Genomic DNA, 14,551 nt, shown 5'->3' on the forward strand with positions numbered 1-14,551 from the left:
GCTCATTGCGTTACACTGCAGGCTGCGGCGCTCCGCGAGGGCGAGAGCTGTTCCATACGCTGTCCTCGATGCAGAGTTTTAGGCGGATTCGTTTTCCTGTCAGAAACTTCTAATAAAAGCAGAAGGGGTGGCTGTGTGTGTCAGCAGCTGAGAAGCAGGATCCTGGGGCAGGCTGCAGCGGGCGAGTGCTGCCCGTGCCAGAGCGCTCTTCTGTTCCAGAAGTAGCGTTGATGCTGCCTTACGGTTCAGTTCCATTTCTCCCATTTATTCAGCTTCACACCAAGAGATCTCCCCTCCTCCTCCTAGGCAGTCCAGCCTCGTTCGCTCAGAGCGCTTTTGGACTTTTTTTTCTTTTTTTCTTTTACGGTACGTCTTCCTGTCTTGCCCTTTTTCAATGGCAGCACGGACCAGTATTCTTTCTCTCTGCTTAATTCTTCTTCCCCTTGTCAGCTGATCCCAATTGACAGAAGGGGTCTGACAGCAGGGTATGTCCTCCTCTTACTTGCCTGGAAGCCTCCCAGAATGTTTAGTTATGTCTGAAAGTGGAAAAAAAATGCTGCAAGAATAGCAAAAGAGGAGTTTCTTCAGCCTGAAGCAAGAATGAGGACGTAACAATTGCAAAACATGAGCACAGAGTAAAATATAGTTTAAACCAATTCTGAATTAGGTCAAAGTCTTGTGTATTGATGGAAGAGTGGTAATTTTATTCTCAGGTAGACACTTTTTCTTGGCATTGCTTTAATTCCAGCCGTTCCACTGATAGATTTTGCAGCTGGAGTTTCTGTTATTCAGCTTCACACTGGTGCCCTGTCCACCTCTGGTGGGATTGCACTCTCCTCCTATGCCCCCCTGCACTGTCAGTGGTGGGATCCCTCTCTCCTTGCTCCTAAAGCTTCCACAATTGTCACGCCTGAGGAACTCTGCTGCTTGACAGAGGGAAATCTGCCTCTCCCATCTTCCCTTTCTGTTTGTAACCTGAGTACTTGCCTGCCTTTTGGACGGATTTTATAAGATCCCTGCAGTGTCTGCAGGGAAACTGATTGGCTTGACTGCCTTATCTAGAGGGAATTCCCAAAAGAGAATTCACTGCAGGATCATCCAAATCCTTTTCACTAGTAGTAGCAAACAGTTGTTTACAAATTGCTCCACTGGATCCCACATCTCTGGGTGTCTCAACAGGAGAAAGTGTGTTTGCTCTGTTTCCCACTGAAATCAACAGGAAAAAATGTTGATGAAATGGTTGCTTGACTCCCGGAACATGCTCTCCTTTGCCAAAAGGTGCTACCGCACGAGGCGTGGCCGTGAAAGGACTTCTTGGCTTGTAAGTGCGTCTGCCTGCATCTGCTCCGGCTGAAATAAAGGTTATGAGACTAATACACAGTAGTTCTTGGTGAAATTCTGTGTTTGCTGTTGTGGCAGGTTCTGTTAGTTTTTCGTGTTTGCAATTGTGTTTGTTTAAAACACTTTGAAATATCTTTCAAAGCGTATTATTGCCCCTAAAACTAAATCTGTAAAAACCGCACCAGCATTACAATTTAACCCTACATGATAACTTCACTCACAAAACTAAGAGCTTCTACCTGCATTTCAGCAGAAAATTAGGCAGACCATTGTCTCTTCCTTAGCCCTTAAATGTACGTGATGCATATACACAGAAGTTTTACTGATACAGTGAGAACTTCACTGTTAAAAATCCGGTTGCCAACATGAAATGTCTGTAACATGAAATACTGTTACCATTTTTAGTTTGCTTGCTATGGGAAGATGTTGGAGGTATGTGCTGGACTACTTGTGGAAGTTCAGGTGGTTCTGCCATAATTTTCTAGGAGAAGTAAACTGCTCTTTGGAGAACACGTAAATCATGTAAAATGGAAGGCTGAAGAAAGTAGTGTAGCGATGTTTGAGCTGGATCACGTGCCTTTTAGATTACGGTCATTTTCATGTAAAATGGAAGGCTGAAGAAAGTAGTGTGGCGATGTTTGAGCTGGATCACGTGCCTTTTAGATTTGTCATAAGGGAGGGTAGCTTTTAGGGGGACACTGAGCGAGGCTGTTGAAAACGCTTTGGCGTTTTGGCCGTATCCCTCTCAGTGTACACAACACGAAGTAGGATGTGACCCGACACCGACGGGTACTCCTGGCCTCCGCTGTGGTGTAACTATGAGAAAGTAATGAAGGGCTGGCTCCTGCTTCAGGTGCCCTGTTCTGTTTTGTTCTTTTCCTGCTCTTGCTTCTCTCTCCTCCTGACCTTGCTTTCCCTCCTTGTCCGTACTCGCTCTGGCTTCCCGGTAAGGCGGCTTGGCTCTTTGCCTTGGTGGCTGTGGGCCCTGCAGCAGCCCTTCCAGCGGGAGAATTCTCCACCTGCCCTCGCAGCTCGCCTCTCCCAGTTGCCAATCCCGTGCTGTTAGCACACACCCTGCTTCTTAATGCTTAATACTTCTTAATGCACCTTCCTCCCCATGACAGCCGGGCTGTTTTTGCTCTGGGAAAGCCGCTCCCCATGGCCATTCCCAGCGCACCTGCCAGAGCCTGCTCTGCAACACCTATGGCCCATCTTACCCTGCTGCCTCCTCAGTCATTTTTGGATCCTCCCCGTCCGTTCCGACACCACCAGCCACTCCATCCCGGGGTGCTCCCAGCTCTGCCTCCCCAACCACCATCTCTCTTCGCTTCTTTGAACCAGCTCATTTCAACTTCCAGTTTCCAGAGCAACCCTCTGCAGCTGCTCTTCTCATCAGCCTGCTCCTCTGGTCCCTTGGGAAACCTCCCGCTCATTCTCCCTCCTCCCACCTTAGCGTCTCCTCTACCCCTGGGGTTCGTTCCCACCACGTCAGTGCTTGTCTTCTGCTGCTGCCGCCCAGGTGGCACAGGGCCCTCTGGCCCCGCAAGTTTCGCGTTACATGCTGACCAGCTGTGGTCAACGTGCATGGAATGGCTGGGCCTGGACTGGTAGGTCAAAATTCTGTTACACTTTCCCTCTTCAGGGTCTTCAGGCCACATCTTCAGATGAGGTCTGGATGCTGATTGTGGTGCTCTGGTAAGGAGTATGGGCTCTGTAAGAGACTGCCCAGTGGCCTGGGGGTGATAGGGATGCAGCCGGGGCAAGGGAATTAGTGTGAGAGGACAGAGAGGGGCTTTGCTGTGGCCTGTCCTCTACAGGCAGGCTCGACTGTCATCTCAGAGGCATGTCCCGTAGCAGCATTGCCAGCAGCTGGCCTTGGCTTGGGAAAGAGCAGCCCTCAGAAGTGGGGAGACTGAACTGCTCCTTGACTCCCATACCCCCTGGGAGCTTCGTGTCCCCCCACAGACCTTCAGCCCCTCCTGAGCATGCAGACAGGAGCCCTGCATGCAGGTTGGACTGCTCCCTCCTCTTATTCCCATGCACAGATGCAGCAAACCCCGTGCTCTGCCTGTGAACTGCAGGGCAGAACTGTCAAAACCGCCTCTCCCCAAAATAATCTCTGCTTTCAGAGGCTGGAAAATGTGACAGCTCATTTTCATATGCAGAGCAATGTGGTGGGTGTTTGAAAGCAGCTGAGGCTGAGGGGGTGGCCCGGGAAAGGCAGCTCTGAAACTGCAGGGAAGCAGCAGCCAGGGAACACACGAGGAAGGGCGGAAGGAAGGGAGCAGCAAACCAAGAATGGGGAGGGGGCGGAAGGGGGGCTGCAGGCAGCAGACGGCGAGCTCAGGGCAAGGGAGGGCTGTACGCTGTGGGGCTGTTCGTTTTTCCCTGGCACGCCTACTACTGCTCGCGTTAATTTATTAATGATTGGAAAAGTGTCTGCTGCTACAGGCAGCAGTTTCAGAGCTTTATCTGTCGGATAACTGGGGAGGTGGAGCATACAATCGGTAATGAGGCAGCTTGTCTCCTTTTTTGTCTCCTCTAAGTTCTCTTCCCTTCTTCTTCATACCCCATTTTTCTCACACATCCCAACCTTAGGAAAAACCTGCTTTGTCCCGCTTCTGCAGTTCCTTGTTAGAATACCAGGTGAAAAACAGAACTTACTCGTCATTAAGACTGCAGTTCATGGTTTTTAGTTTGCTTTACCAGTCTGATTGCCAGATGGAGCAAGTCCTGTTTGGCTGGCAGCGCCATGTTCCTCCCCGGCCCGACATGATACTAACCCCAGTTTCTGTCTACGTGCATTTTACGCAGTATTGCTCATGCCCTTTTTTCTGCGGAGCATTTGTGGCTGTTCCTGAGTCACCGCAGCTCCAGCCCTGCCATGCCTGCTCAGCGCCGTTCAGTGGAAGGCTTCAGAGGCTGTTAGCAGCACTGATGTGCACTGCTGCCATAGGAGACAGCCTGGTAAGGGGGAAAAAAAACCCTCAAACACCCCTAATGAAGCCTAGGACAGGTTAGAGAATCTTCTTTTTGGCAAGTGAGCAATTTTCAGTGAAAGTGATTTTCTCTGGCAGTCACTGGAAGCAGCTACAGGATCACTGTCAGTTCACATGTATTTGTATTTTCCATCCAGTTCCCCAGAGAAGCTGGGGATGTGGTTTTATGCCGCCCGGGAGAAAACGGACATGTCTGGGGTTTTTTTCTTGTTGGGAAGATGTTTAGGATTTTGACTTATAAGCACTTGTGGGTTATTTAGGTATGCCTATTACACTATATCTTAGGTTTAAATTTCCCAGAAAACCACTTATCCAGCCTGCAGGTCATATTCTTCTGATGTAGAAAGCTAATTTGTCATGGGATTGGGAAGATAAATTAGGGAAGAGAATTGGCAACACAGCTGGTAAATCTCTGTCCAGCTGTGTAACTGCAGTCCTGTCCAGCAGCCTAGGGACCGAGGCTAACTCAGGTGAAACTCCAGCATCCTGAATTTCACTCTGCTCTTAAGGAATAACAGCTCTGTTATCTGTGGCTTATCTCAGCTTTGGCATGAGGATTTAAGAAGGTGGTTTAAGTTGTTCGTTTATCCTGAACTCTTGGCTTTACATACTAATAAGCAAGAGCCATTTTCCACTTCTTGTGAGGGGAACATCAAGGGGTATTTTTAGCCTCTGATGTTAGATGTATACCTGTTTCACAGAAAATTGTGGGAAGGTTGGTTATTTTAGTCTGAGCAGAAAGAACCTAGGTGAGTAAATGATTGCTTCTGTATCCAATAAAGATTATGAGAGGTTTTATATTCAATTCCTTCAGTGCAAGATCAGATTGTACACCAACCAGAACTTTCCTCAGGTCCTGCGGCTCTCACAAGAACTGTGTTTCTTCGCAGGACACTGGACAGGACAATGGTACCGGCTACAGCCCTGCTTCCCATCTATGTTTTTGGAAGGGCAGCTAGAGCGGATGTCTGGCCAGCTCAAACAAGCCAAGTTGCATACTTGCTGCATGTCTTGGTCCAAGACATCCTGGGAATTCTCTATAGTGGAAATCAGGAGTTAATATTGGAATGATTTGTTGATTCTTTCCATGGAGATCATGCTTCCTATTTCACTTCACATGGTGTGACCATGCGTTTATTTTTGTTTAGTATCTTATGTGGTCTTCCTTCACTGGTGCGATGCTGGTGGTTTTGTTGATACCTCCAGCAAAGGGCAACGTTGTTGGGTCCCATATGTGATGCAGAGATACACTATTTCGCAAGAAAATGGATACCTTTGGAGAGCTGTGGAAGAGCACGGCAAAGTGGCATTGTTTGTTTGCAGGCAGAGCTTGGAAAACATCAGAAAATGCAACAGAGAGCCTTTTCTGCTTGCGAGGATGACATACGGGTCTGTGTGTTCCAGCACTTTGAATGGTGTATTTTTTATATTCAGAGTTTTCCCGGTGTCATGATTTATTTAACTGTTTAGTATAAAACCTAACCGATGAATTTGAATTTCTGCTAACAAAATCAGGTACTTAGAAGCTGAACTGTCAGCCAGTAAGGTGGGAAGAAGGCAGCCTCTAAGTGTTGCAGAATGAGCTTGTGTAGCTAACAAAGCCACCTGTGCCTGCTACCATCAGATAAATGTTTTTCCCGATGGAAGCATTACAAACATGTTTGTGTGCTTTTTCATGCCAAAACAGAATTTACTTGTTACACAGTGACTTAATGGCTGCTGCATTTCAAGAGCGCCTCTGATGGGCTAAATCCTGGAGGTATGAAGGAGGTGAGATGGTGGTGTGGCCAGGGAATCTCATGTGACGTATCAATAGATACAGATGTAGAAGTCAGCAGGGACAGCTTTGCCTTTCTTCCTCACACAGGTAACAGCATTTTTACACCTCCCATTATAGGTATTTCGATAGAAGTGACGTGAGTGAAGATCCTGCTTTTCTTTAAACCTATCTACCTTTAATAATTTTCAAACTGTTTACTGGTTTCAGCCCCGTATGACATATGAGAGAGAGATGTTAATAGCTCCTGCAGTGTTAATTTGTTGATGCTAATACTTGATCCCACCCCCCACTGCATACCTGTTACTTTATATTCAAGCAAGCAGATAGTCTCTGGATAGGAAAACGCAGGTGCAAAAATGCAGGTAGCATGTCCTACATACACTGCAGACTGAACTGCATCCAGTTTGGCTCCCTGCACCCAGTACACTCCTCCCATTCGTGTCAGCAGGCCTTGAGCTCTCCCATGTCCCGCTGCCGTCTCTTGCCAAATGCCTGGCTTGCATACCACGCCCTTGGCATCATGGTTCAAAACACACCACTGGCATGCTGTTAAGCAATCTACTCGCTATTAGTAATTGATTTCTTTTTTTTTTTTTCTTAAGATGTCACAGGAACTAAGGGCAGAGAGCACACTTGAGGGACCTGTGGAGATCAAAGCCTTGTGTTTCATTTAAAGAGACGTTGTAAGAGCCACAGCCTTGCTGCTCAGGTAGTCTCTTGGCAGTAATAGAAGGATTGAGCAATACCACTTAAAATTTTTAAAACAAGAGCCTGTGTGAAAGCCAGCTTTGGTGCTGCTCAGTGCAAGTATCTCCACTGCGATCTCTGGTCTACACAAGGGGCTGCCGAGGAGATCCCTGTTTACTCTCCAAATGCACGCTGTGCAGAGATGGTGTTGGCTTTGTCAGAGACCACAGGGGGGCAATCCCCATCAGTGGGGTTACCCTCATGACCAGAAAAACTTGCCCAGAGATTTTCATCAGGTGTGCCAAACCCCTGGGCATTGCAGATCCCTGTGGAGTGGTTTGGCTGGAGAGTGTGCTGGTTATGCGACGTGCAGCCCATCCCAACCACCTGCGTGGCAGCAGGGTGCTGGCACCTCACTGCTCCCTCAGTTCTCTGTGTGGCTCACTTTGCTCTTGCAGCTCAATTTTGGGGACATGCACCTCATTCCCGCAGCTCCCCGTGGGAGATACGCGCTTTGGTCTTGCAGCTCACTGTTGGAGAGAGCCACCTCTGTCCGCAGCTCGTCCTTGGAGACACACTGCACCTTGGTCCCGCAGACATTCACTCTGCAGGAGCCATGGTAACGAGGAGAGGGACTGTGTGGGCCCTGTTTGAGATGACATGCAGAGTGGCACCCTGGCCTCATGGAAGCTCTTCTAGAAGAGGGCACTGGCTTGTCCGTAGTAGACAGGGCATGCGTTACAGATAGGATCTGTTGGTGCAGACTGAGCCCGTGTAGCTGGTTATGGTACCCACGACTCTGCAGTGATTGCCAGCCTCCAAAGGGCGGTGGTGGTGATTCTCCACGGTGCTGAGATGGGGACCCAGTGAGCGATGTGCCGGAGTTAGAGGGCTGGCAGGCAGCCTTGTAAAGACCTCATCAATCTGAACCCGCCTGTGACTGCCGTCTCCCTGGCCCAAAGAATCCTCTCCATGGGGGGAAGAAGGGATGGTGGATGAGGTCAATGCCTGGAAGGCTGTAGATGTGTTGTAGGCACATGTCTGTTGCAAAACAGCCGCGGAGGGCTGTGGAGCATGGCCTGTGCTAGTGAGCACGCTGGCATGGGAGGCTGAGGAGGCCTGGGGAGGTGGGAAGGGCACTGGCATGCTCCCGCTCATCTTTTCTGTGGGTACAAACCATCTGCTCTGGAGGACACTTGTGAGCAGCTGGGAAGCAAAACAGTTGCATGGTTTGACCCTGGGCCTAAGGTTGTTCTCGGGTTCAAATAGCAAAGTGAATATAAACGTATCCAGAGTCACTATGGGTGGAGTTCATCTAAGATTAGGTGCTTATAACACAAGTGTCTGTTTTTGTAGCTCTTTTTACAGTCAGTGGAGTGCTAGTAAATACAAACCACAGGGTTCAGGCATGTTTCATTTTTCCCTGATGTGGGCTGAATCGCACTCTGAGCTCTGGTGACTCCATCTCCTGTGACGATAGTGGGAGCCTGGGCAGCTACCACAGGTGGGTGAACCTACAAAGCAGGTGGAGTGCGGTGAGGTGGATCCCACCGTAAGTGCCTGCAAGGCCAAGGAGAACCATCAGCTGGGCAGGGGAGAGTTTCGTGAGGGGACAGACCGAGCGAGCTCGGGCCTGCCTGTTTGCTGGCATGCAGGCGTTCACGTGCGTGGCTGCAACTCGGACACGGCACCGACTGCGCTTTGCTGCCAGGAGACTTTGGTAAAAACTGTGGGGAGAGAGAAGATACCATGATGGGGACTCAGATTTAGGAGAAGTTGAGGAAGCCTGAGGATCTCGCAAGGGCACAAAGGAAGTGGAGAAGAAGGGTTACTGGATCTATTGCAATGGGACGTGTAGAGGACAGTTTCAGACCCTCTAGGGAACCAGGCTGTCCCAGAGCAGCTGCCCCAGGGAACAGCTTGGTTGCCTCTATCCTGAGTCAGAAGCTTCCATTTTCCCCCGCTCCCTCTCGATGTGGCACGCAGCATGACAGCTGACTGTCGCTGTCTCTCAGGGGTTTGCTCTGCTGAGGGGCAGGGGCTCTGTTCTGCTGGGTTTTTAGAAAGGTACTTGTCCACCATGAGTCTCTTCGTGGGCCCCTGGGTCTGTCTTTTTGGTGTAGCCGTAAGACTGGGGTCAAAGGCTTTGTGATCCCTGCTGTTTTCAGAGCTCATTCAGAAGATTTCAGAAAAAAAAAATTGAAAAAGTCAGGAGAACAGAAGCTCTGTTCTCCTAGGAGAGAACTCACAGTCATTTCTCACTACTTCCAGAAATGTTTGTTTTTATGAAAAGTGGTTTTCTTTCAAGATTTTTCTAGTATTGTTGCTGAGTTCGCTTGAATTGGGGTTTGCAGGTAGGCTCTATTTCTACACCAACAGGAATGGCTGAAGCTTGACAGATGAATTCATTTTCAGCATGAACTTCCACGAAGCCTTTTCACGGGTGCTGTTGAAAAGTAACTGGTTTGCAGAAGAGGCAGGACAAAATGATTCTGGCAAAATACTGCATCATCTCCCTTTGTTTAAGGACTGAAAATGCAGATATTAGGCAGAAAGAAAGAGGGTGTGATTCTTCAGTTGTTGATCCCGGCACAGTGAACTGTTTTGAGCAAGGACTGAAAGGCGGAACATGAAAGAGAGATCTCTACCAAAAGAAAGCTTGCATCCAGTTGTTGATTTCCATAAGCGCTCCTGAAGACCACCTTCATTTATTTGATTGCACCGGTTGTAAAAGAAATGTTGTAATGTCTGTGTGTGTACATGTGTTTGTTCTGCAGCTGGAACAGTTTTAACTCTCAGGAAACAACTACATCCCTCTCTGCATGGTCAGGATCATGCCCTTACCAGGAACCATCTTCAGAGCCCTTCCCGAAAAGGACATTTCCAGCATCGATGTGAGTGTGGGTGGAAGAGAAAGTAGCGAGTGAGAGTCGGGGGGTTCTTGTGCACACAAAAGGCTTTGTCAGATAAGGTGGGTCACATTTTCCACACTTTTATTCTGCTTGTGTATTCAGCCTTCCACTGCACGAACCTGGATGCACAGGTGGTGGATGCCATCCTCCTGGGTCCTGTTCATGGTCAGCGGGCACTGGCTGGGACCAGTGCTGGAGCATGAGTACAGACAAAAGGAGGAAGGTGGAAGCCCTTCGGCTTCCTTCGTCCTGTGAGGAAGCTTTGATGTTAACCTCAAATCCGGGTCAACCTTGTGAGGCCGTGTACGTTATAAGCTGTAATGTATGGTTCTCCGGAGCAGGTACCATCCGTAACAATTCTCCAGAAAGCTTTGCTTGCTCCTCGGTCAGGAGAAGTCCTGGGAACTTCTAAAGCTGGTGTGACACCCCCTTCTCCTCCACCCCGATGTTTTCTGCCCTGTGTGAGCTGCATTGTCACATACTGTCAGTCTGTCACAGGTTGGATCTGTTTCCTTACGTGCAGTGAATTAAAGGCTCAGATTTCATGCAAGAGCAGCTAGAGGTGGTGTGAATGCTTGCAGTTGTAGCAAAACCAGTGATATACCATCCCGGTCAGCATCCCTGCGGAAGGCAAAGCTGAGACACTAATGCACACATGTGTAAAATAAGACCGTGTCTGGAAAGTGTCTGTTAAACTAAAGAAACATAGCATAGCAACTCATGCTGAAGGAAGCTGTATGGATCCAAATTAGGATGACACAGATGATACAGCAAAGCCATGTTTTTTAGGAGCAGACCTATGTTTGCCCTATGTGCACAGACCCCTCTTCCCTCTTTGGGGTGACTATTAATAGCATAGGGTCTGGCCAGCCCAAACTCAAATGGTGTGTGGGTCTGTTTGGTTACTGCAGGGCTATTTGGCAACTCTTGGGAATGCCCTTAAGTAATCCTGCTGGCACTGGGTGTTGGAGAGCTTGAGGCTTTAGAAACTTTTTTGGGTCAGATTTACTCTTGTTAAATAAACACGGAGCATTGATTAGATCATATGACCGACCAACCGCACACTCTTTCAAGTACCGCAGCTCACTGGAGTTCATTTTTATGTATTTATATACTCAGAATCCCTTGAAATAATTGCTGTGGTGAAAGAAATGTTAAGTCTTTTACTCATGCAACTCTATATATTTTTATATGCACAGCCCTGTGCACATGGAAAGGAGGATTTTTGAGGCTGCTTATAGGATTTGGATGTTCACTTTATTTGGTTTAGTTGGAGACTTGAATCCCTTAGGCACATATGAAAATCTCAGCCATAATTCTTTGCTTATTTTAGTACATCAGGGCAAGACCTTTTCCCTATTAAAATAATTTCTAAGTAAGTACTCCTTTCTTCCTGCCATAAAATAAAAATGTGTTTAAGTGGAATTTTAAGAACCATTGGTTTCTCTGGACATACCCATTCATCTTACTCATTTGCTGTTTTGTTTATTGAGGAAGTTCTTAAGTCACAGTCTGTCTATATTTCGTACTGCGTAGAGTAGCAAGGAGCTTGTCAGAACCAAACATACAGATTTATAAAGGCCTTTTATTATGATTATTTATACAGCTTAAATGTCCTGGGAAGGTTTTCTCATCTTAAATCTTTCAGCAGTGCAGTTACGTATCTGGCCTCAAATATATGTCAGGAAAACACCATATGGCCCTGCCAAATGCAATACCTCTCACACAAAGGTATTGGTTTGCAGCGGGGAGGGGAAGAAGCGAGGAGCAAAATATGTGAACAGAGTTTAGTAGGTGAAAGGCTGCAGGGGCCGCGTGTGCTCTGTTTACGTGGGTCCCGAGCGGGAAGCACTCATGTTGCACAAGCAGTTTTGTTGGGGCAGGAAGAGGAAAGCACAGCCTGTCTCCGTGCTGCTTCCCAAGGCGGCTTGCTGCGCTAATCCCCGAGGCTGGCGAGGTCCTGCTTGAAGCTCGGAGGAGCTGCAGACGCAGGGCTTGCTGTCCCGGTGCCCTCCCAGCTGCTCTGCTGCAAGTAAGCCATCAGGCCCCACCTCGGGGGAGGACGGTGCAGGCAAGGGGCTTCTCTTCACGTCTTCTCCCCAGTTGTCTCCCATGTGGAAGCGGCTGTGGTCAGGTGGACACCAGCCTCCTTGCCCTGTTACCTGGGCTATGCAGCGGTGGTCTCGGGCTGTGCAGGGTCGGTGTTACCTTTCTGAGCTGCCTGGGTGACAGAGGAGGAAGACTGCGGTATGCTGGAGCAAGCCCAAGTAGAAACAAACCCATACTCAGACCTGACTTGGATCTTGTTGCCACTCTTTTCATATTGGGTTTGACTTCTGGTTTAGGGTGGCATTTTCCTGTTCTATGCCCACCACGGAGGGGGTTTCCTTGGGAATAACACACAAAAATAAACAGAACTCTCTGTAATTTGCTTTTACTCAGAGTGAGCAGGGGACTGGCGTATCTTTAGACACGCATGAAGGAAGATGTGAATGAAAGGGTTTAGACAGGTTTTGAAATATTACTTTGCCTTCCCTCCAAGCACTGAAATGCCATGGACCTTCGATTTTGTTTTTTCTTGCAAGTGCTGGAAATGGTGCAGGTGGTTTGTTAAAGAAAAACGCTCACAGCCTGTTGTCCCCAGCAGTTTATCAAAGGCTTTCCCCCCCATTTCCTCTCTGGCTTCAAGAAGGAGAGCTGACCTGCCTGGAGCACCAGCACCTTCTCCTACGTTTGTATCCTATAGCCTTTTTTTTTTTTTTTTTAAATCATGGCCTAGGATGTGGCCCTGATCACACTCAAGAGAGGAGCCTGTGGCCATCCCAGATGTCTGTGGTACCTGCTATGGGTGCAAGCCCCTCTGCAGGACTTGCTCTGCCAGGCTCTGCATGCTCCCGAAGATGCTCTGGCTCAGCTCTGGTTGAAGAGGTGCAGCCGTAGAGGAGGCCCTGGAGGCGTCAGCCTCTTCCCCAGGGCTGGCCCTGCTCCCTCAGTGCCCGCCACAGGAGCAGCCCTGCATCCTGCTGGGGTGATGGGGGGCATCCAGCAGCTCCTCTCTGCCCCGGGTGGGAGAAGCCTCTGCTGTGGGCTGAAAGCACCGGCAGCAGCAGCAGGGAGTGACAGCTCCGTGGCTGCGCCCCTCGTCCTTCAGGAGTGCCTGCAGGCATGGTTGCTCATCCATAACTCGTGCCAGCTCCGGAGAGGCCTGAGGGAGATGGGCAATCCACCACATCACCCTCCGCTTTTGCTGCTTCTCCATGGGCAGAGAACCACGACAAAAGGGCCTTTTGGAAATCTATTGCAAAACCCCATGATCACAGATTTAAAAAAAAAACCACAGAAGCTAGAATCATTTAATAGGCCTGTCTCTGCTCATCCTGTCCTGCAATTTATAGACAGCACAGAAACTTTACATGAATTAAGAACTGGGTACCAAGCCCAACACCAGGCTTTCATCCAGCGGTGTTACCATTCTGCCGCTTGCTCAACAGGGCAAGAGAGCCTAGTGCAGAAGCCGAATTTCTTTGAAAACATTAATAACCTACTTAACGCTGGAAACAATGCCTTCTGACTTGCTGTCCAGGCCTTCAGCTAGATTGAGCTTAGCTTATTCCAGACCAGGCTGCTTTATACGTCATGGCGCACGTCCTCCCCTTCACCCTTCCCTTGTACACCTTACCTGAAACCCTGCTCCTGGGATTTGCGGTCATTTGTTCACAATTAAAAATGAGACAAATAACCTGAGATCTCATCTGAGTGCATCATCAGGGAGAAGCTGGGAACTGTACTGGGTAAAGAAGTGACTAGTTTATCGAATGCCTGTCACGGGGACGTGCCGCAGAAGCATCCCAAAGCCCAGCATTATGTGTGTGTGTAAAACAGAGCTACAAGTAGAGAGCTTGCAAGGCAACGTGCCTGAGGGTGAAGTTGCTACAGTATGAGACAGACCCCAGAAGCTCAAAGGGACAATGTCAGTCTGAGTTTGGGGGATCTAAAGTAGCCACTGGAAAGGCAAAAGGAGTTCACACACAGGAAGAAAATGTGATCGTATGGGAGCAAGGCGGCTGAAGCGAGCCCAGCTGCCCTCTCTCCATGCCCTACCGGTGCCAAGGGCAGTGCACGGGGCTGAAGGGCTCAGCCTGCGCCTCCAGGAGCCTGCGCCAGCTCCCAGAAAAACCTGGTGCTTCAGGGGGGAAGGCGCCATCGTGGAGTGCGGGGGACTCCAGTGTGGCAGAGAGCACCGGTGGCACCGCATCCCCTCTCCTCTGCCCCACGGCACGGCCGGAGCCATCTCCGGCAGCGCTGAGCCCTGTCCTGGCGAGTGCGTGGCCGTGGCTGTGGGTGCAGAGGGTGCCCATGGCTGGGGCCACTGCCCTTGGCCATGGCTGAGGCTGGCATGAGCACACATTCAGACGCTTGGCAGGCGAGACAGAGCTCCCTCCTCCAAAACTTCCCCAGCTCCAGCATCCTCTGGGGTTTTGCAGCAGGGCAGGAGTTTGTTCCTGCTCGAGCTGCATCCAACATAGCTGGGCTGCAGGTTCAACAGTGGTTTGATGTCAGTGACCGCCCCCCACTCTGAGCAAGGGGGGGTTGCCTCATGGTTGCCAGTGGCTGCTTGGGCCATCAGTGGCCTTGTGTGGCTCTGCAGGGCTTGTCATTGGAGCTGCAGCCCCGCATGCTTGCAGCCAGGTAAGCGGCACCAGCAGATCGAGGCCTGAGCACCAAGGTGGGCAGCCAGCGCCGCGCGTGGGCCACGGGCAGCAAGGGCACCGCTGGGCTTTGTGTGCCTGCCCTGTAGTAGCCGGGCTGGGGGTGCTTCCAGGGGTGCTGCG

Source organism: Egretta garzetta, unplaced genomic scaffold (assembly GCF_000687185.1).
Source record: "Egretta garzetta isolate BGI_Z169 unplaced genomic scaffold, ASM68718v1 scaffold154, whole genome shotgun sequence".
NCBI lineage: Eukaryota > Metazoa > Chordata > Aves > Pelecaniformes > Ardeidae > Egretta > Egretta garzetta.